This window comes from Tenrec ecaudatus, chromosome 8, assembly GCF_050624435.1.
Source record: "Tenrec ecaudatus isolate mTenEca1 chromosome 8, mTenEca1.hap1, whole genome shotgun sequence".
Lineage (NCBI taxonomy): Eukaryota > Metazoa > Chordata > Mammalia > Afrosoricida > Tenrecidae > Tenrec > Tenrec ecaudatus.
In genome coordinates, this window is record NC_134537.1 from 29,531,779 (window position 1) to 29,553,136 (window position 21,358).

The following is a 21,358-nucleotide window of genomic DNA, read 5'->3' on the forward strand; positions in this document are numbered from 1 at the left end:
TAAGACTATTCATACCATTTTAACTGACCAATAATTTTAGAAGTAGATTGTCTTGTCCTTAAAAGTCTGTTTGTAAGCTCTGCTGAAACCTGTTCACCATGAAAGCTACCACAGTAAAGCAAACTGACAGATGAGTTGTGGAATGCTATAAGTATCTTACAATGCACAGGCCCTCCCCTCACAACAAAGAATTATTCAAACAGAAATGTCACTAATGCTAAATTTGAGAAACCCTGGTCTGAAGAGGTAATAAGAAGCTAAAGCATGTGAATAAAGTCAAGAAGATTCTGGAAGATTCTCTAAGAGTATTGAAGAAACAAGGTGATATTCAGCGCAATAGTGGTTTAATGTGAATTAAATTTTAGATAGAGCACTTTGGATGATAGTAAAAAGATTAGAGTGTTGGGAAAGAATGAGATAATGATGGTCTAACCAGGATGATAGCAGAAAGAAGAAAAGAATTTAAGAAATATTAATTTTGGAAGCAGATGTGACTGAATATGATAACCAGGAAAAATAAAGAGAGAACTGTCAGTGTACAGGTGTCTAGTTTGGGATACCAGGTGGATGTGGTGATGCTACTGGATGAAATAGAAAACAAGTCAGTTCCAGCAGAAGGCACGGAGAGAAGCAGAGCATGGCCAGAAGCCCCAGGCCCTTTAGGTTATAACCATTGCTATGTGTGTGCTATTTTATTTTAACAGTGCTGTGTGTATATAGTGGGCAAGTATATTCTTATTTAAAATATCTAGTCTGTCTAGATATTCAGATGTAGTTGTGTACTTAAGTAGGCAAACACTTTGTAAATAGGTCTTTAGGATTAATAGAAAACCCTTTCTTTGGGAATGGAATTGTGAAACATCTCTGTGAACTCTCTATATGCTTATTGCTTTTCCTTGGGTTAAGAGGAGAGGTGGACAGAAGTTTCAAATGGTGTTACAGTGTACCAGGATATTCCAGATTATCTATTGCCCTATTTGTTACATGCTTTTTATTTAACTTTTCTGTGCTGTATATGATTTATTATATATATATAATTCATATATATGAATGAATGACAAATGAGTCCTAATTTTATAATCTCCCTGAACAAGGGACAATTCAAAGAATACACCCTAAGACACCCAACCCTGTGTAATATCCTTGCCAACTTACTGTGGTCAGAAGACCAACACCCACTGAGCACAAACAGGAGACCACCATACAACTCAACTTTATCCAGAAGTCAATGCACCAAAAATAATGAACCAAAATTAAATTGCTTCAGAGGGAAAAGAAGCCCAGAATGAAGACTCCTACATAAACACAGCACACTGATATGGAGATATGTAACCACCCAGCACAAAAGGTACAAGATGACAACAATGAATCCACAGATGGTGGTAATAACTCCGAAAGTCAATGGCCTGAACTTGCCCATTAAAAGGTTTGCAGACTGTCTCAGAAAACATAACCCATCAATTTGTTGATTGCAAGAAACACATCTTAAACTCAAAGACAAAAATAGACTACGAATAAAAAGCTGGTGGAAAATATACCAGGCAAACAGCAACTAAAATAAAGCTGGGGTTGCAATCCTAATCTCTGACAAAATTGACTTCAAGGTGCAAACCATAACAAGAGACAAGGATGGGAACTATATAATATTCAAAGTATCAGTAGAATAGAAACCAGTAAGCATGATAAATAGATGCGTGCCTAAAGAGAGACCTGTGCAATTCATCAAACTATTCAAAAGGTGAAAAAGTAAATCACAGATGCAACAATCATACTAGGTGCTGGAAAAGCAGGTCAGCACGGAGGCTACAGAGATAAACACTACAATTAGGTGATTGACCTGATAGACCTTTATAGAGCTCTCCATCTCACTGCAAATAATTCACATTCTTTTCAGGTGCACATGACTTATTTTCAAAAATAGAGCACATGCTGGGACATAAGTCAAGCCTGAGTAAATTCAAACACATAGAGATCACTCAGACGTTCTTCTCGGATCACCATGCCATAAAACTGGAGATCAATAAAAGGATGACCAGAAAAATGAGGGCAAACAACTGGAGGATAAACAACGATCTTCTGTGACATGAATGGGTACTGGCCCAGATTAAAGAGGAAGTAGAAAGTTTCTAGAGACTAATGAGAATGAGAATACAATGTACCAAAAGCTATGGGATACAGCAAAAGCAGTTATCACAGGAAGTCTGATAGTGATTCATGCATTATGAAAAAGGAAGAGAGATCACAAAACCTCAAATAACTAGAACCAAGTCAGCAGAAAAACCCCTTCAGTAGAAAAAGAAAAGAATGAATAAATATCAGGACAGAGTTAAATGAATGGGAAGACAAGAGAATAATTCAAAAACAATCAATGCAGCAAAAAAGCTTGTTCTTTGAAAGTATCAATGGAATTGAAAGATCACTGGCAAATATAACAAAGGAAAGGAATGAGCAAATATCAATAGCCAGAATGAAGGATGAAACTGGGGAATTCACAATGCACCCCAGTGAGATTAAAAGGACAATAACAAAGTACTACGAAGTCGATATTTGAATGAATTCATCAATGTAGAAGACATGGACAAATACCTGAGAAAACAATCCCATCCTAGGTTATCCCAGCTAGAGGTCAAAAACCTCATCAGACCCATAGCAAAAGAAGAAACAGATATGGTTATCAAGAAACAACCAACGATAAAAGCTCCCAAACTAGATGGCTGCACAGGAGAATTCAACCAAGAATTCAGGGATCTGACACTGATCCTCCACAAATTATTCCAGAGCATAGGAAAAGATGACAAACTACCAAACTCATTCTACAAAGTTTAACTTTGATACCCAAACAGGGAAAGGTTCCCACAGGAATAGAGAACTACAGACTGATATCTCTAATGAACATAGATTCAAAAATCCTTAACAAGATACTGGCCAATAGAATACAAAAGTATATAAAATGATCAGGTGGGATTAAATCCAGGGATGCAGTGATGGTTTAATATCCAAAAATCCATCAATATTATTCACCACATTGATAAGAAAAAAGATAAAAAAATCACATGATAATATCTACAGACGCAGAAAAAGCATTTGACAACATCCAAAACCTATTCCTAATTAAGGTACTCAAGAAGATAGATTGGAAGGGGAATTCATCAAGTTAATACAAGCTATTTATGAAAAGCCAATAGCCAATATCATAGTCAATGGAGAAAAGACTAAAACAATACCACTGAAAAGGGGGACCAGACAAGGATACCCTTTGTCTCTGCTTTTTATCAACATTGTACTTGAGATCCTAACTAACAACATAAGGCAGCAAAAGGATAGTAAAGTATTCATCTGGAAGAGGTATAGAGATGAAATTAGCGCTATTTGCAGATGACATGATTCTATACACTGAAAACCCTAAAGCTCCACAACAGGAGTACTGACAGTGATAGAGGAATACGGAAGAGTCGTAGCATACAAGATCAACAAACAGAATTCTATTGGTTTGCTATATACATTGGACAAGATCACAGAAGAGGAGATCAAGAAGGCAGTACCCTTCAAAATAGCCAAGGACAAACTGAAATATCTAGGGATATTCTTACCAAAAACTCCCAAAAGACTTATAAAAGGAAAACGAAAAGACCCTACTGCAGGAAACCCAAAGCAACCTTAACAAATGGAAGAATATCCCATGCTCATGGATCATAAGACTCGATATAGTAAAGATGTCAATATTGCCCAAGGCATGATATAAGTTTGACATTATCCAATTCACATACCAACAACTTTCTTCAAAGAATTGGAAAAACTGGCCACCAATTTCATATGGAGAGGGAAGAAGTTCAGAATTAGCAGAGAATTCCTCAAGAAAGACAAAGTCGGAGGGCTCCCCTTACCTGATTTTAACACCTACTCTTCAGTCATTGTGATCAAAACAATGTGGTATTGAAATAATGACAGACACTGAGACCAATGGAAAACCTATAAATGAAACCCTCAACATATAGAAAAGGGCCCCAAAAGCATCAAGTGGGAGATGAATACCCTCTTTAACAAGTGATGCTGGAAACAATGAATGTCCCCTGTAGAAAAATGAAACAAGACCCTTACCTCATACAGTGTATAAGAATAAACTCAAGGTGGATCATAGACCTAGAAGTAAACCCCCAAACCATCAGGACCATCAGGACCATCAGCTAAAGAATTGAGACAAACCTAAGAGCCTTGGCACAGGGAATATTTAGGCTAACTGAAATAGGGAAGGGCACACACAGAGATGAAGCTGAAATCAACTAAGGTATATACTAAGGATAAAACACCTGTGTGCTTGAAAGTCTTAACCAAGAGAATAACAAGAGAACCCACAGACTGGGAGAGGATTTTTAACAATGACACAACAGACAAAGGATTTATTATTAAAATCCACAATACTCTCCTAGCCAAAGAGAGGAAAACAGTTAACCCCTTGAGAAAGCGGGAAAAAGACCTGAACAGAAGTTTCACTAGGGAGAAGATCCGAATGGCAAATAAACATATAAGAACATGCTCCCAATCATTAGCCATCAGAGAAATGCAAATTAAGGCAACTATGAGATACCAACTCACACCCTTGAGGATAGCCCAAATCAGAAAATCAGAGAGCAACAAATTTTGGAGGGGATGTGGCAAAATAGGAACTCTCCTCCACTGCTGGTGGTCGGGCAAATATGTACAGCCACTGTGGAAAGCCATCTGGAGATACTTAAAGCAAATGGAAATTGAGTTGCTATATGACCCAGCAATCTCTCTACTGGGCATATACCCAGAAGAGGTCAGAAATAGACCAAGACCAGTCTCTGCACTCCAATGTTTATTGCAGCACAATTCACAATCACAAAGAATTGGGAACAACTTGAATTCAATCAATAGATAAGTGGATTAGAAAACTTTGTCACATACACACAATGGAGGACTATGCATCACTAAAAAGCACTGATGATCACATGAAGCACATCATCTCATGGGAAGAGTTGGAAGAAACTATTCTAAATGAAGTTAGCCAATTACAAAAGGACAAGTACAACATGAGTCCCCTGAGGTAAGTACAATCAGCACAGTAGGTGTAGAAGAAAAGCCACTTATTTCACACTTTACAGGCTGAGGTACAGACAATTGGGCAGGGGACAGACCAAACCAAGGATGTACATGTCATTCCAATACAAAGAAGGGGAAGGGGCGGGGGAAGAAAAGGGAGAAAAAGAAGAGGGAGACAATGGCATTGGGGGAGCAAGGCACTAATCCACCCAACGAGAGGATATCTTTTATGTCTTCACAGAAATGGGAATATGAGTTCAGGCCCCACCACTGCACATCAAACCCTGAGAGCAACGTAAGCACATGGAGCAACTTATGAACAGATAAGTCTACAGGGCCAGCCCCAGTCAGAGCCAAAGTGACCCCCTCCCTCCTCTCCCCCCACCCAAAATATGTGCTACAGAGGACAACACTAAACCTGCAGGTTGGGGAGAGGAGCCTGCAGGTTGGGGAGAGGTGTTGACCTGTGACATCCATACAGAAGCAAACCAAGAAGGAAAAAGAGAGAGAACGAGGGACCGGACCCCATACTGACACACCATGCCCTGAGGATGAAGTCCCTGCACGGAGCTGCTAAAGCAGAGAGGAGTGTAGTGCCAACAAAAGCCCAAGAAATGATGTCCCCTTAATGAAGCATACCATGATAGAGGACAATACTGAGGACAGACAGCAGGGAGTGAATCTGGTCTGGCCACCCCTGCAGTGGGGTGAACCAAGAAGGGAACAGAACAGACCAGCAACGGGACAAAGCCAAGCCACAAAATCCCTTAGGAGCTCCCAAAGTAGACTTCAGGCTAGAAGGGGCAGTTCCCAGAAGCCCCCAGGACCGCTGGGGAGATAGTCATAAAGGTCAGCAGACAGACCTAGAATTATGTATCATTTTTCCTTTCTTTTTTTCCCTCTATTTTTATTCAATCTTTTGTTTTGTCTCTGTTATTTGTTGTTTTGCCTACCAATATAAGATAGGCATGGGAAGTAAACCGGAGAAGAAAGCAATGGGACCAAAGGTTCCTGAGGGACTTGGGTGTGGGGAAAGGCAGGGAAAGGATCAGTGAGCAAACAATGCCATAGATATGAGAACAAATGGAATTAAAAGCAATAAGGAGGAGGATGTATATATCCAAGTGGTGTTAGAGCAACAGCCATCTAGGTGACAGGAATCACTAAGGCAAAAGAAGGTGGAGCATGATGGTGGGTAGTAGGAAGGTAAAAGGAAACAGAGTAAAAATCTAGGAAGCAAAGCTATGGATAGAGGTATTAACATAGGTGTGCACTTAAGTAAATATATAAATTCATAAAAATAGAGGTGTTGTCTTAAAGGCTTGAAGGTGAACAAGCGGCCATCTAGCTCAGAAGCAAATAAGCCCACATGGAAGAAGCACACCGGCCAGTGCGATCACGAGGTGCCCAAGGGACCAGGTATAAGGCATCATGCAAAAAAAAAAAATAGATATAAGTGTGTGTATGTATGTGTATATATGAGTATATGTATATATGTGTGTGTGTATATATGTATATATATATCATATTAAATGAAGGGGGAAGTGCAGAGTGGAGACCCAAGGCCCAAGTGTCGGCCAATGGAGATCCCCTCATAGAGAGGTTTAGGAGAGGAGATGGGTTAATTAGGGTGTGAGGTAGTATCGATGAAGAACACAGCTTTCCCCCGGATCCTGGATGCTTCCTCCCCCCAACTACCATGATCCGAATTCTACCTTGCAGGGCTGGATAGGACAGAGGTTGTACACTGGTACATATGAGGGCTAGAGGCACAGGGAATCCAGGGTGGATGATACCTTCAGGACCAAGGGTGTGAGGGACGATGCTGGGAGAGTGGAGGGTGAGTGGGTTGGAAAGGGGGAACTGATTACAAGGATCCACATGTGACCTCTTCCCTGGGAGAGGGACAGCAGAGAAGGGGGGAAGGGAGACTCCGGATAGGGCAAGATATGACAAAATAACGATGTATAAATTACCAAGGGCATATGAGGGAGGGGGAATGGGGAGGGAGGGGGGGGGGGAAAGAGGACCTGATGCAAGGGGCTTAAGTGGAGAGCAAATGCTTTGAGAATGATTGGGGCAGGGAATGTATGGATGTGCTTTATACAATTGATGTATGTATATGTATGGATGGTGATAAGAGTTGTTTGAGTCCCTAATAAAATGTAAAAGAAGAAAAGAGAAAAAAATGAATAGGGCAAAGACTGTACTGATGTGCTTTATACAATTGATGTATGTATATGTATGAACTGTGAAAAGAATTGTATCAGCCCCAATAAATTGTTTAAAAAAAAATAGAGGTGTTGGCCTATGGACATGTATTTATATGGCAATACATTGAGGAAGTGGACAGACTTATGGCCTCTCCTCAAGCCTCCTCAATGCAACAACACTTTGTTCTAACAACCTGGCATTCTGTGATGCTCATTCTCCCGACATGATCACTGAAGACAAAACAGGTGCATAAGCAAATGTGGTGAAGAAGCTGATGGTGCCTGGCTATCAAAAGATATAGCCTCTGGGCTCTTAAAAGCTTGAAGTTTAACAAGTGGCCATCTAACAGAGAAGCAACAAGCCCACATGGAAAAACACACCAACCTGTGTGATTATGAGATGTCTGTAGAATCAGGTAAGAGGGACCAGAAGACCCAAAACAAAGCAGAAAAAAATCCATATTGTTGAGAACAAGTTGGGGGTGGGGTGGAGCAAGCAGAGACCCCAAACCCATCTGTAGACAATAGGACATCCCACCATAGAAAGGTCAAAGGAAGGGATGAGTCAACCAGGATGAAGTATAGCACCGATGAAACACACAGTATTCCTCAGGTTCTTTGAGGCTTCCTCAACCCCCACTATCATGACTCCAGTCCTGCTTTTCAGTTCTGGCCAGACTGGATTGTGTACACTGGTACAGATAACAGCTGACAACACGCAGAATCCAGGTCAGATAAACCTCTCTGGAACAGAATTGGGGTAGTGATAACAGGAGAGTAGGAAGAAGATGGGGGAAGGAGGGGAAAAAGGGGGAACTGATCGCAATAATTGATGCATAATCTTCCCCCAGGAGGATGAACAACTGAAACATGGGTGAATGGTGATAAGGTTTGGTGTAAGATATGAAAACAATAATTTATAATTATCCAGTGATCATGAGAATGGGAGGGGGCAGGGAAGGAATAAGGAGGAGCTGATACCAAGGGCTCAAATAGAAAGTAAATGTTTAGAAAATGATGATGGCAACATATGTACATATATGCTTGATACAACAGATGTATGGAATGTTATAAGAGCTATAAGAGCCCCCAATGAAATGATTTTAAAAAATAGCTATAATAGAGTAAGAGAAAAGCAACAGAGAAATTGATGAACAATAGGAAGTCCTTTTGAAGTTGGGGACCATAAATATGAAATGACATCAATGTGTGCATGTGCAAGAGAGAGAGAGAGAATATTCTAGGGTTTTTTTTCCACAAAAATCCATTTTATTTGGAGTTAATCTATACCGCATACCATTCCATACTTTAGACACATCAAGCAGTATGGTACAACTGCTATCAAAATCAGCTTCAAAACATTTTCTTCCTTCTTGAACTCCTTTATATCAACTCCCTCTTATCCCCCATCTCTCCCACTGTACCCCCAGGTAGTTTAGCTATTGTCTCTATTTACCTATACTGGGTTTCATATATCAAAAAAACCATAGAAAAACACATAACAAAGTTTCAAGATGACTACCAACAATAACAAAATATAAGAGATAAGACACAATATGAAAAAAACCCACAGAAAATATTAAAAACCAGATCTAGCCCAAAGTGTATCAAAGTGGAGATTTAGGTGAAGAGGTTTTAACCATTCAAGTCAGATTTATCATTATCTATTATAATTGTCTCTCCAGTACTCTCTGTCTGATAGCCAGGTTATTTCAACCCCCCAATTATAGTTAGAGGGAAACACCGGAGACTTATTTTCTGCATAGATCCTGCAAATGTATTTTGGGATTCCACTGTTATTAATAGCGTTGTGCACACCAGACTCTCACAATTTAAGCTATGATACTATTCCCTCCTTCAGATTTGGATTACATAATTTACAATCCTTGGATCACAGATATTGGTGTGCTTCTTCCATGTGGCCTTAGTTAATGTCTCACTTAGATGACTGCATGTTTGGAAACAAGCTTTTAAGACCCCAGATGCTATTCTATCTGATAGTTGGGCACCATCTAGTTTCTTCACCACACTTCATTATAGCACCCATATCTTCTTTTTTCTTTCGTGAAGGCAAGTTGTAAGAACATGGGTGAAAGAGACTATGGGAATGGAGGCTTGAGGTGAAGAGGGACTTCTACTCAGTGGGAAATTGGGAAGAGGTAAGTCTCAGTACTGGTAAGTTGTCAAGCTGGGAGAGGGGGAGCCCCCGAACCCACTGGTATACCGAGTTGCAGGTTGCCCAGGGGGAAAAGAGCTTTATATTTTGTTTTTACAAAAACAACAGCAACAAAACAACAACTATAGAAGCACCCAGAATTCCTACTTGTTGGATTCTGGGTGTGACTAGTCCAGTTCACTGGGAGTTTCTATCTGGCATCCACTGTGAGGTAGTTAGTTTATTGTGCCAATCTGACTGATAAACACATGTGGGGTTAATTGAAGGGCAGAGGGATAAATGGCTCAGTGAGCCACACCTTTCTAGTTCTTGAGTCTCTTGCTTTCTGGTAGTCGGACCAGGGTGCAGGTGCCTTAGCCAGTTCCCTCCTTTAGCTGGCAAGGCTCACTTCCTGTAAGACATCACTGAGGAGAAGCCACATGGACCTACTCTGATGCAGCCCTGGGTCCTGGAGCAGCCATGTGGAGACTCCTGCCAGCACTGAGATGCTTACAAGTTCACTGATTCAGCTTTCCTTCTGCAGTCGGCATCATTGTATCTGTTTTGTAAGATGGAGGAGAACTTTGTGGATTGGTGTCAGACATATGGGTTAATGTTGGACTTGTGGGTTTGGGCAGCACTGGGTTGGGATGTTTTCTTGATGCACACTTAACCTTTATATAAAACTCTCTCTTCTATATGAGTTTCTGTGGATTTGTTTCTTAAAGTACCCAGACTAACGCACACTGGAACTGAACTCTGGCAAGGAGGGTGAGGGTGAACTGGATGATAGCTTGGAGCTATAGATATTCCGCACCACCCACCGCAAGTTCTGGTCTTGGGTACTCAGGGGTCAGTGAGGGATGGGGATGGGGACACTAAGTGAGAAGGGTATTCTAATTGGAGGGCAGTTGGTAGGGACAGACGCCCTCACACCCACAGGTCTCTAAGAGTCCCTAGTTGTGCTGTGGGGACTCCCTGCTGTGCTGAGCTCTAAGTTCTGGTGTGTGTGTGTGTGTGTGTGTGTGTGTGTGTGTGTGTGTGTGTGTGTGTGTGTGTGTGTGTAAAGAGACAGGGGAAGGGATCCAAAATATTCTGGGAGTACTAATAATTAAGATCTCGCATTTGATTTCCCAGAATTTGTTCCCCTCCCTGATGGTTTCTGGCTTGGGCAGGGAGAGTTTTATGTAGGATAGGCTAAGTGACTGCCATCTTCCAGAGAAAGAATTTTCTTATGAGGTCATTTTAGTAGACTACTTATAAGCTTGAAAAAGGTAGAAAAGTTATTAATTCCAAATTGATGTTTTGAAGAATTGTAACAAATCCAAATCATGGGCCTCATAATCGACATGGTAAGGATAAGAGGTGAAGGCAGCAGAGAACTGCTGGATGGAGAGAGGAAAGTGGTTGGGGATCAGTGGGATCTAATAATAGTTTAGGGGAGTAGCTGATTGAATGAGCCGGTTGTGGACAGACAGACGATTGCTCTGAGACATCAGATCAAATGCATGACGATGGGACTCAATGACCTGGAGATGGAGATGAAGGACACTGAAAATGAATGGGGTCAGGGATGTAAGATAGACTGCATTCATCAGCACTGGCATTTCTTAGGTAAAGGAAAGTATATCATATGTCTTCAGATGAGTAAAGATTCTAAATTATGTCTTTTTTTCCCCTTGTCAATTCCTAGTTGGGTTCAGTCCATAAAAAAATTAGACTGAATGGTACTTGTACACTTCAAGCCTATCCATCACTTAGGGAAATCACGTGGAGAAGAATGAAAATATTTCAGAGGTTACAAATGAACACTGATCATTCAGTCCTCCCTGACAAGAGGGCTAGAGGAAATTCTAGAGAATGAAGGACCCTAGATTGCACATTAGTTGTTTTTCCTTTTTAACCAAACACCTGCTTACCCTAGGAGCTTGACTCGATTTGCCTAGGTCAACAAGGCCATACTGTTGTTATTGTTGTATACCTTCCAGTCAGCTCTGCCTCATGATGCGCCTGCATCTAACTGGACCCTCTGCCCAATTGTGCTTGAGCCCAGGGTTACGGCTCCCATGTCAGTCCATCTCGCGGAGGGCTGACTGGTCCTCTATCTACTTTACTAAGCATGGTCCTTTTCCCAAGGACAGCTCTCTCCTGGTAACTTATCCAAAGGATTTGAGATGAAGTCTCGCCATACTATTTTCTAAGGAGCATTCTGCCTGAAGCTCAAGACAAGCATATTAGGGCACTCTGTGATACTTTTAATTTCCTTCACTCACACGATAATTCAAATGCATCAGCTTATCGCTCCTACACATAGTTTGGCCCTCTGGAGATATCAGGAATACATTTGCCTTTTCTTGCACATGAAGGTCTCTTGAATATAGCCATCTTGTCTAGTCAATCTTCTCTTTCCTCTTATTAGCCCCGGACTTGGATTCACTTCTCTAGCAAGCATGTTTTAAGTTTCTCCTCTTCAACTTTCCCTTATCTCTCGGCTTTCTCTGAGGGAAGGGGGAGCTTTTCTAACAGGCAGATTTCCTACCTTCTAGAAGATTGCACATAATTGAATGATTATGGTACTTTCGAAACAATCGGGTGTTTTCAACAGCACTAACATGCAACAGACGGGAAGATTTCTTCGCATTCCATAATGTAAAGCCAGGGCCTCTCTCCTATTAGCAGTGTAAAAGCTGAAGCCACACTCGGGAGCCATGCTGTCCCATGCTTTATTACCCAGAAATGGGAGCTGGGACATCGAGTAGAAGCAACTTGTCCAGATCACAGCAGTTGGTGAGCAGCGCAGATTGGATTCAAATCCAGGTCCTCACAGTCCTTTTTATGTTTGCAGACTCTCTGGAACTGGATCTTATTTTTCTTCCCCCTACATAGCTATACCAGAATAATGTTCAGCTCAATTTCACATATTTAGCATTCTATATATTTATTTTCCAAATCTTAGGAACTTAATAAAAAGAACCACACCTGAAGCCAAACTTCCATCTGTCATTGAGTGACATGGATTATAACAAGAACTAAGTGAGGAAATACACAAAAGGGTGTGATCTTTGAGTGATTATCATGCACGGCACCCATCAGACTATGGCTGAAATTGGATGAGACAGAGCATTGTAGGTGCCAGGACTGTTAGGGAGGATCTGGGAGGGAAAACTGGCAACAAAGCTGAAGCCTCTAGCAACACGCATCACCTACAATCTCCTAGGCTCACCGTACCAGAAGCATGTCTGTGCCAATTAGGTTTTGCTCTGAAGCACTAGCCCTCACTGATCTCTCTCTCTTTACTCATATTTCACATACAGACAGATACCCGATCATTAAAGGTGCTCACAGGCCTAACCTAGCCCAGCCTCATGGAAATAGAGTTATAATGAATCTTGGTTTTTAGAAATAGAAAACCAAACCACGACCAAAGCCTCTGTTAGATGCTTGGCAGGGTGAGACAGAATTGACCTTTTTCCCCTTCCACAATGGGGACCCTAACCCTTGGCCCACAGAGAGGTTTCCCGAAGAGGCTGTGAAATGAAGACTGAAAATTAACTGGGAGGAATCAGTACCTTCACCAGAAAGCTAGAGGTCAAATAGTGAAATAACTCCAGCAGGCCTCTCTTAATTGTCCATCGAGAGCAAATCAGAGCCTTTGTAAAGCATCTGCCCCGAGGGCAAGATCTGGAATCCTTTGATAGATTCACTAACCACCCCTGGATGGGCCTGTTGCCTAGAGTCTGCCTATTTCCTGCTCCTGTGTCCTGCAGCCTTCTCTGCTCTTCCCACAGGCTTTAAGAATCTTACCCACATCAGAAGGGGTGGGTCTCAAAGTAGACTCCTCTGTCACAGAGTCAAAAATCAAGTTAGCCCCTTTGGGGATTAGAGTTGCCAGTCAAGGGGCATCTCCTCAGCTTCTCGTCTGCATGGCTCTGAGTGATCTGTCCCCATTTCTCAGGGTCCCTCTCCTTCCATTTCCATGTGCTCTGCTGTTAATGAAATTCCTGCATGATGACCGTGGTTCTCTCCTGGACTTCACTCATCAGAGAGCAAGCTACTTTCTAGGGCCCGGTCAACTCAGCCATAATGACGCAAGTAATGAGGGCAGCCCTGGAAGGGCCTCCAGGATCACAGGGGAAGTGGGATGGGAGCGAAAGCTCCTGCTTCGGACGCTACCTCTGTCAGGCATAATGTGAGCTCTCAGCAAGTTGGTTAAATATGCTAAGACTCCAGGTTTTTTATTTTATTGTAATTCTCTCTAAGTTTTATTTATTATTTTTGTTATAAATCATTTTATTGGGGGCTCGTACAAATCTTTTCACAATCCATCCATGTGTCAAGCACATTTGTACACATGTTGCCATCATCATTCTCAAAACATTTTCTTTCTACTGGAGCCCTTGGTATCAGCTCCTCACTTGTTCCCCTCCCTCCTTCTCCCTCCCTCCCTCATGACCCCTTTGAAAATTTATAATTATTTTTTTATGTCTTGCACTGTGCAATGTCTCCCTTTACCCCCTTATCTGTTGCACATCCCACTGAGAGGGGGTTATATGTAGAGCATTGTGATCGGTTTCCCCTTTCTCCCCCAACCTTCCCCTTCCCCTCCTGGTATCACTACTCTCAATATTGGTTGTGAGGAGTTTATGTGTCCTGGATTCCCTGTGTTTCCAACTTTTATCTGTACCAGTGTACATGTTCTGGTCTAGCTGGATTTGTAAGGTAGAATTGGGATTATGATAGCGGGGGGAGGAAGCATTAAAGAACCAAAGGAAAGTTCTATGTTTCATTGGTGTTATACTACACCCTGACTGGCCTGTCTTCTCCCCGTGACCCTTCTGTAAGGGGATGTCCAATTGCCTATGGGTTGGCTTTGAGATTCCACTCTACCCCCCCCCTCACCCCTCATTCACATTGACATGATTTTTTTATTCTGTGTCTTTGATACCTGAGACCTTTCACACCTCATGATCACACAGGCTGGTATACTTCTTCCATGTGGGCTTTGCTGATTCTCACCTATATGGCCACTTGTTTATCTTCAAGATTTTCAGACCCCAGAAGCTATATCTTTTGATAGCCTAGCAACATCAGCTTTCTTCACCACATTTGCTTCTGCACCTGCTTTGTCTTCAGCGATGCTTTTGGGTATGTGAGCATCTCAGAATGCTGGATTATTAGAGCAAAGTGTCCCTATGTTGACACCACACCGAGGTGAAACACTACGGGTGTGCAACAGAACAGCAAGGGGAGCAAATCAATGAGGTCCCCAGAATCACTAATAAAGATCAACAAATAGACTTTGAACTATTTATAGGGTTTTCTTTTCTTTTTTTGCCCTTGCCTTTTGTTGTTGTTGTTGGAGTTATTGTTTTATTTTCTACTTTGCTTTGTTTTGCCCGGTCTTGTGTTGTGCATATTATTATCTGTGCATATCTATCTAGAGAAGATAAGTGGGATAAGCAAGCCAGAGGAGAAAACAATTGGACGACAGTCTGGGGGACATGGGAGAGGGACAGGTGGGGAAAGGATGTGGATGTTAACAAACCCAGGAACAAGGAAACAACAAGTGACTGAAAATGGATGACAAAGAGGATGTAGGAAGTCAAGTAGGGCTTGATCAAGGGCAATGTAACCAAGAGGAATTACTGAAACCCAAATGAAGGCTGAACATGATAGTGGGACAAGAGGAAGGCTAAAGGAAATAGAAGAAAGAACTAGGAGCCAAAGGACATTTATAGATATCTAAATAAAGGCATGTGATATGTAAATATATATATGAGTATGGGGAACTAGATCTATGTATATATATTTATAGGTTTAGTATTAAGGAAGCAGAAGGACATTGGGCCTCCACTGGAGACTCTGAGCTTTTATGTGTGGTGATTTTCATGATGACAGCCAACAACAGCAATGTTCATGCAGGAGTATCTCAAATTCATCATTGGAATTAAAAAAAAAAAAACAACAAAACAACAAAAGTAAATACATAGATTTACCCCAGACCTAGAATTTCCAGAGTTAAGGTCTGGGCATTTATATGATGCATAGCTCCATCCATGCACCCATGCTGAAGTTTGCTTTTTTAAGAATCACTAACCTTTGGTTATTGTAGACCACATAGATATGGAGGGAAAAGTATATGCTAAAAGGTGCTTTTCACATTTTAGGTAGTTATTTTATCTTTGTACTTCCATCTGTTAAATGGGAATTCAAATGACGGCTACCTCATGAGGTTTTTCTGAAGACTGAATGAGTTGATTACCATAAGAACAGTGCGTAATACATATTGTTGTTCTTGCTATTGGCACCTGGCTCATTATCCACACGGACAATAGAACAAAATGCTACTTGGTCTTCCACCATTGCTGTGATCAGTTGTGGATCTGTGAGGTGGTGATCCTTAGACAATTTCATGAGGTGATTTTCAGAAATAGACCACCAGGCCTTTCTTACTACTCAGTCTTAATCTGGAAGACCCACTGAAACACTTCAATGTCATAACCAACTAACCAGCTGATTCCTAGTCATAGCAACCTGATGCAGAGTTTTCAAAGCTTTGTAATTCTTTGTAAGAGCAGACGATCTCATCTTTCTCCCTAGAGCAGCTGGTGGACTTGAACCTCCAATGTCTCGGTTAGTAATCAAATACTTATCCAACAGTGCCAGGAGCAATGTGTAACACACATGTATTTTTTAAATAAAAAAATGGAAGTAGCTTAAAATGGTTCATTGGAAGAACTTCTCTGCACATAGACCCGGACATTTTCTAGGTTCTTGGTCTAAATGTCTCTCTCCTTTCATACTTGGTTTTCTATATCTATCTCACACTTTAAATTTTGAGTTCAAATGCTCTATTGCATCAGAATGCCATTATTTCAGTCTTTCTCATACCCTTCATCCTTTAAAAGAATATTATTTGAGATTGCACAGTTATGGCTCGTGTCTATATCCTATAGCTCATTAAATCTAATGTGATGCCTATTATTATTTCTATTTTACAGATGAGGACATTAGGGTGCACAGAGGGGAAGTAATTTAATAAGGGTCAAAGGTGGAACTCATAACCTTGTTTTCTAATTTTAAGTCCAGCATGTAACCCCAAAATCATTCTAGAAATTGTGTCTGAATTTTTACTTAGAGTTTAGACATTAACCATTACAAAGCCATCCATTTAGAAATGATACTTAAAAGATCTTTAAAATCTCTTTTGTGGTTTGATAGTTTAATGATTCAGTTGCACATTTAGATCTCTTGATAGCTAATTTAATTATTTATTTCTCTCCAAGACACTATGAGCTGAGTAGAGATTTAGTCTGAGCGGTGTGGGACTTGGCTCTTCGCCCAGACAAAAGCACCCAGGGAGCCCTGCCTCTCTGGGTTTATGCCCAGCTCTCCCCTCTTGGCACCAGAGTTCCAGAGGCTTCCCGCTATTGTGATGCAGAAAGGCAGTTAAAAATGGGAAGAAATAAAGGGAAATTAATTAAGTTGCTCTGTTTGGATTAGGGTCCTTCTATAAATCGGATCCGAGACAAGAAATTGCTTAAGGTAATTAATTTGGTAGGTGTTATGAGGTTGCTTTTTATGCCTCAACAAGATAGGCTTAAATCCTAATCTTTGGTATCAGTGATGCGTCTTTACTTGGAAATAGGGTCTCTGAGGACTTAGTTTGTTGTATTAGCATTAGGTTATAGTGGAGTAGGGTGGGGCCTAATGCAATGCTATTAGGGTTCTCATAAAAAGAAGAGGTGAAAGAAATATAGGGAGACCACCGTGTGAGGATGTAGAGAGAGCAATACAGAGGGAAGGGAGCCATGTGTAGACATGGGCAGTGACTAGAGTTACACTGTTCTGGCATACAAACACTGGGGATATCAGAAGCTAGAAGAATCAAGAGACTTCAGAGAAAGCATAGCCCTGCTGCCGCCCTTAATGGAGATTTCTACCTTCTAAATCTGTGAGATAATACATTTCTGTTGCTTTAGGTCTTCTAGCTGTTGATTGTGAAGCTGGGTTGTCTAGAGAAACAAATCAGGGACACTCATCTATGTACAAGAAAGAACTTGAGATCAAGAAGGCACCGCGGCCAAGTCCAACTCAAGTCCTTAGGTCTGCTGGTAACCAGGACCTCTGCAGACTCACTTAGCTGTAGGCCACTGATGCCGAGAGGTGAAGCAGGAAACAGGGAGTGAACAGGCCAAAGGTTGCAGAGTCTCATGGATCCAAGGTGACTGAAAATATGACAGAGCACCAATAGCTCTCAGGATTGGGTGGCCCAGGTGGGGCCACCTGGAGGCAGGCCCAGGGTTCCAGCAAGCAGGAAGGTGAGAGAGAGAATAATGTTCCCAGTTCTCCCTTATAAAAAAGCCACATCCCCAAGGAGGCATCATCAGGCTGTGACATGATTGGCAGATTGGACTCCACCTTTATAATAGTGCAAGTTCATATAAAATCTAACTACCACAGTGGCATAGTGGGTTATGCATTGAACTGCTAGCCACAACGTCAGGAGTTCAAACTCACCAGCCACTTCTTGAGAAATCGATCAGGTTGTCTATTCCTATTAAGATGTATAGTCTCAGAAACTCAAAGGAGAAAGTTTTACCCTGCCCTATGGAGGTGATATGGGTTGAAATCAACTCACTGGCAGTGAGCTTTTTGAGCTGTGGGTGCTTGTTATTGTAGCTGTAATTTATTAATATAGGATGTGAACCTTATAGGTTACTAAAACAGAAGGACATGAGAAAGACCAATTTAAAGATGCTGCTGTTTTCCTTCATGTTTCCTATCAGTTTGGGAACAAGAAGTGGACCAGTGACAAGAGAGTTAAAAACTCTACTTTTTAGGCTACATGTCTTCACAACAGCCATCAAACCAAACCCGAATAATTCTGACTCTGGTCTTATGACTCTGTCTGCTGAGAAGGAGATGTGACTTTCAAGAATAAGAATCATGACCCTAGTTGCCAGTGACCTTCACAGAGGCCTTACTTCCCATCAAACATCCCAATCGTTGTCTCTCAAGGCAAACCTCAGCATCCCAGCGGTGTACTGCCAGGGACCTGCAGGCAGAGGGTTTTCATGCATTGTATCAGATATGGCTCCTTGGAAAGCTGACATGCTTTTACTTTTATTCTTTAGAATTTGCACAATTCTTTTGGTTGTCTGGGTGTCACTTTGGTGCAATTTTTACTCTCCTGAATGGTTTTATCAGTAAGGTTAGCCCTTGGGCCTCACACTCTAGCACATGCCTGGTTTCACTTTCATAGGCAGATGGCCATCAAGATAGAGGTTAGACATGTCTGTGGGGAGAGCTGCCTTCCCCAGGGAGGGGCATGGGGAGGAGCTAAATAATTGACACTGATAGGAATATGTGTCTCTTCCCAGTCTGGATTCCTAAGTGGCTGCTTAATTGGGGTGGCTGCTTAATTGGGTTGTGCTTTCTAAATAGTTGTATACACTCCTATTGGTAGTTTCTCTTTGGTTCTTTTTAAATCTTGTGCTGTTCTTATCTTTTAAAAATATTTACAATGTTATTTTATTAGCTCCCATTATATTTAGGAAAGACTTTCATGGTATCTTACAAAGAAGCAAACAACAAAACCATAACAATTTAGCAAACACTTCAATTTGCATACCAAATGCCAAGAACTCTTTTAAAACTTCTTCAAGCCCAACAGCAGTTCTGTGTGGTAAATAATATTAGTATGCCCATTTTTCAGTTGGGAAAACTAAAGCTTAGAATTGTAAAGATTCACACCCAAGGCCACAGAGGAGGAAATGATGTATTGTAAGACCTACAAGTTCATGTAGTGCTCTGTCATCTTTAAGCCTCACAGAGTCTCACAGGTCAAATTATGAGCCCCCCTACTCTTTCTATACATATTCCACCGCACTCATTAGGAAAGTTTCTCCTCCTCCCAAAACTTTGCAGCTGAGTCAGCTGACTCCATTTGATCCACAACTTACTGGTTTCAATTCCCTGGCAGCCCAAGAATTTATTAGTAAACCAATCACAAGCTTCCATGGGAATCAGGGAGCACTTACTTCCCTCTCTTGATAGTAGAAAGCCTGCCTCCCACAACCCCTGACACACTCTGCTCTGAGTGCATCTTCTATGTGCCCTGCGTGTCACATTGTGTCCCCTTCTTCCATGCTGAGAGTATTAAATTGCTATCACACGTATCTGTCCTGGACCAAGCGTCACATATCCTGTGTTTGACCAACTCTAAAGCCCTAGGTCAGGATTCTCTCATTCACCAAGAGAAGAATTAAACAAGTGGTGGAGTTAAACTCAAACCTGGGTAGTTCTGGCTGCAGATCTATGCTCTTGACTAAAAGAATGAGTGAAAAATTGCGACACGGGGCAAGCGAAGGTAGGTGGTCCTTTAGATGCCTATCTTTCCTGATGGTCTGCTCAACCTGAGGAGAAGGGCCGTGGGGCCAAGGAAATTACATGTGTTGATCAATGTGTTAATTGATGTGACAGTTACATGATCTCCTGTCAACTTGAGCAAAGGGGTGGAGTGTAGCCTGCCAATCAGGTCATAGCCAATGGGGTCTCTGTGTGGACAGGATTTCTCCTGAGGATTCTGGAAACTCCTGTCTTCCTCCTTAGAGGTTGGACACACGCTGTCTGCCTTCCCTTTCCTGCTGTTGAGACACTCAGAGATCTGGAGGAGACACGTGGAGACCTGCACCAGTGTTGAGATGTTTCCACAAGTCCTTCTACTCACTGGCCCGTGATCTTCCTGCCTTGGGCATCATTGCATGTGTTGTGTGAATCTGAAGAGGAATTTATAGACTGGCATTGGACATATGGGGTAATATTGGACTTATGGATTCATTCAGACTGGGTCAGGATGTTTTCTTAATATATAATTACTCTTCGATAGAAAACATTCTCTTTAGTCAATCTGGACTAGCATATTTGATCTTGTTAAACCAATTGCCTAGTTCTGTTTTGCCTTAAATCCACTTGTTCTCTGTTGTCAGTAGTTGTGTGGCATACTATGTAGTATTTGGACAGTGGTGAGAAGTACAACCAGTCCTCTTTCATTATTGAGATTCCAAGATGATGTGATTGAACACTTTCCAGGATGACCTTTTGCTGAGAAGTGGTCCTGACTGGGAAATCCCTCTGTGTCGGCCTGGGTGCTTTAGAGAAACAAATCCACAGAAACTCATGTGTGAGAGAGAATTTTATATAAAGGTTAAGTGTGCATCAAGAAAACATCCCAACTCAGTGCTGCCCAAGCCCACAAGTCCAACATTAACTCATTAACCCATATGTCCAACACCAATCCACAAAGTCCTCCTCCATCTCACAAAACAGACACTATGATGCCAACTGCAGGAGGGAAGCAGAGTCAGTGAATGTGTAAGCACTGGCAGGGGTCTCCACTCGGCGGCTCCAGCACCCAGAGCTGCATCAGGGTAGGTTCATGTGGCTTCTCCTCAGGGACGTCTTGCAGGAAGTGAGCCTTGCCAGCTGAAGCAGCGAACGCAGCTGAACTCTGGTCCCACCATCAGAAAGCAAGAGACCTGAGAACTAGAAAGGTGAGGCTCACCAAGCCATTTATCCCTCTGCCTTTCAATTAACCCCACATGTGTTTATCGGCCAGGTTGGCACAATAAACTACCTACCTCACCCTCCCCGCCTGGGACAGATGATTGATGCATATGGTCCTAATTGAAAGGCTGTCATTTCAAGGTCACCCAGAGGTGCTTCAGGAGAAAGATCTGGCATTCTATTTCTGAAAATCCAACCATTGAAAATCTTATGGAGCACAGCTCTACTCTGAGACCCATGGACACCGTGAGTTGGAACTGAGTCCCCAGAAGCTGGTCCTGGTGGACCTACCGGGAAAAGTGGTTCCTCCCGGAGTGTGCCTGGCCCAGAGAATGAAGTACTTGGAAGATACCCACTTAGA